This window comes from Poecilia formosa, unplaced genomic scaffold (genome assembly GCF_000485575.1).
Source record: "Poecilia formosa unplaced genomic scaffold, Poecilia_formosa-5.1.2 Scaffold199, whole genome shotgun sequence".
NCBI lineage: Eukaryota > Metazoa > Chordata > Actinopteri > Cyprinodontiformes > Poeciliidae > Poecilia > Poecilia formosa.
In genome coordinates this window covers 41,492-44,578 of record NW_006800138.1, presented here as the reverse complement: position 1 = coordinate 44,578, position 3,087 = coordinate 41,492, and positions in this window count along the sequence as shown.

Here is a 3,087-nt window from a genome sequence, read left to right as displayed (position 1 = left end):
CCGCATTCATCCGAACTGAACGTCACTGATACTCAACAAATTCTGCGTCCTGATTTGCGCAAGCGGGAAGAAAAACAACAACCATGATGGACAATATGAGGATTAAGTTGTTAATAGTTAATATGCTACTCAACAACTTCTTTAAATGTGTAAGCTAAGCTCCACCGTTAGCCTCCATGTTTACTTCCGCAAACACTGAGAACTTCTTCTTCTTTTTATGGCGGTTGGCAGAACTCTGAGAACGCTGACGCTATAGCGCCCTCTACTGCGGATGCGGGACACTTTCAGGTCGTTTGCCCTTTCGGACTGCAGAACACATACAGGTCACATATCTGTGTCAGCAGAAAAACCGGTTTGACAGAAAAATCGGAATTGGGTCACTTCAGGCTGCAGTGTGAACACAGCCTTAGAGACAGAGGAGAAACATGTGCATCTTGCTAAGTAGAAACTGCTAGTTATTTATCACTGCTCTTTTGTTATTTCAAGTTTATTGATATTTCATGAATAAAATGTGTTTTAACAATAGAAAAATATGTTAAATTTGTCGTATTTGCTCTTGTGTTCTGCTTTGCCCCCTTCAGCCAGATGTTTCTGGTAGAACATAAACAGTTTCTCAGAGCCTTGCACCTTATCTCTTTCCCCAGATGAGAGCCGGCCTACGGCCTCCAGCAGCGGCTCATCTCGCAGCGCCAGCCGCAGGAAGAGGACCAGCTTCTCCAAAGAACACGTCGAGCTTCTGCGCACTACCTTCGAAACCGACCCGTACCCCGGCATCAGCCTCCGGGAGAACCTGTCCCAGACCACCGGCTTACCAGAGTCACGCATCCAGGTAAGAAGCTACTCAAACGATGAGTTAGAACAATAAAATATCTCTGTGTTTGACTTCAACATGGAGCATTTCCATTACCAGAGCAGCAAAGAGAAAATGTGAAAGAGAAAAAATAAAAGCCAAAAATACACTTTACAAATGGAAAAATTAAATCCATATGCATATATGGTATAATTTAGTATAATATTAAAAATACAGAGAAAACAGGATCAACTGTGTTAAATACCAGGAAAAGAAGCTGGAAAAACTTTTGTTTTTATTTATTTATTTACTTGGTTGTTCATAATGTATGTATAAATATATTTCTTTACACTTTTCATTTTATACTTTGCTTATTTCTGTCAAATCTAAAATTAATCTAATTTTAGACACAGAGGGAAATATTATTTATCTATTTCTGTATTAGTATTTATCCTATAATTATCCTTTTTCCCCTTTTTTGGTTTGTTTGTGTTTTAGTTTTTCTGTTGTTTTTTCATTTGCATATGGAAAGGTTAAAAATGACTGAAATAAAAAAACCCAGATGAAACTAATACAGAAATATATAGTTTTAAAAGTGTCCTACATTTCAGATCCTACTAATCCACGTGTCTTAAATCTGAACCTGTTTTTATCTCATTTGAGGTTCCCCTGATTCCTGTTCTTGTTTGTCTGGCGAATGTTTAACTGAATCTGTTTTTAATCAGCTCTGTATTTAAATTCTGACTCTTGTTTTTTTTATTTCCTGTCCAGGTTTGGTTCCAGAACCGTAGAGCCCGCACCCTGAAATGTAAAGACGCAAGAAAGGCTCCGTGGCTGTCCAGCAGCCCGCATCATGATGCTTTCCCTTCACCTCCAAGCGTCGCCGGCAGCGGGTCATCAGCGCCGCTGAGGCCTCTGGGGCCGCTGCCCGCCTACCCAGGACCCGTCAAACTAGAAATGGACAACGCCGCCTACTACAGCCAACACCCTCCTGCTTACTCTCCCCCTGGACAGTACGGATCCTTATTTGGGCTTCAGAGCAGCCACACCAAAATGTCCAGTCCGCCCATGTGGGGCATGTGGCCGCAGCCCGGCACCCAAGCCTCTGCTGTTCCCCCTTCATGGTGCAAACCATTGGAGATGATGAGCTTCACCACCAACGGGTCAAACGTCTCGTACCCGGAGCAGCAGATGTACAGCACCTCCTCTGCCAGCTCCCAGTCCTCCACTCCAGCCACGCCGGACTCTGGGTTCTGGGACTCCTGCATCGGGAACAGCCCTCAGCTGGAGAGGTTTTGGACCGGGATGGTTCTGGAGGACAGCGAGCTGCAGTACCCGAGGGCGGCCCCACAGGCCCCGCAGGCCCTTTCACAGGCCCTTCCACAGGCCCTGCAGACCCCGCAGACACTGCAGACCCCACAGGCCCTTCCACAGGCCCTACAGACCCCACAGACCCTTCAGACCCCACAGACCCCACAGACCCTTCAGACCCCACAGACCCCGCAGACCCTTCAGACCCCACAGACCCTGCAGACCCTGCTGACCCCACAGGCCCCACAGACCCTGCAGACCCCACAGGCCCCGCTTCCTGTTCTGTCCCTGGAGGAGATCCTGGAGGTGTTAAACGAAAACTGGTTGGAAGGAGAAACTCTGGAGGGTTGTGCTTCTTAAGAAAAAACGGCTTCCTGTTGATGCTAGGTTAGCTCAGATTTTTGGTCATTTGTACTTTTATTTATAGCTGCAGTGTGTAACTTTAAAGTATGTGCAGCTTTAAATAAATTTACGTTTTGTGTTTAAAGAAACCTGGTGTAACGTTTGAAATGAATGAAAATGTTTATTAATTTAAAGTTTTGTCTTTTAACACAGTCACTTGGTTTAATGTATTTATTAACCTACCCAATATTTAAATAACATGACTAATGATTTCTATGATAAAATAATAGTAATAATAATAGATCTGAATTTCTAAAAGTTATTTTTTTTCTTTGCTTTGGTCAGTCTGAAAAACAGCAACTTGGTTTAAATGACATTTACTAAGCCACACCATTACTTTTGCCTGAAACATTTACTATGACTAATCTATCAAGCAGTGAAGAAAATGCAAGTCAACTGAGCAAACTGAAAATTATGTGTTTTATTTCTAATAACTGTAATAACTACATTTATCATTAACTATTGTTAATATAGTGCAATGCAGGCACGGCAAGGGTCAGAGGTCAATCAGCATTCAGAGTCGTTGAATATAATTGATATGCAATCTTAAGTAAACTTTGTGTAATTTCATTATCATGCAATAT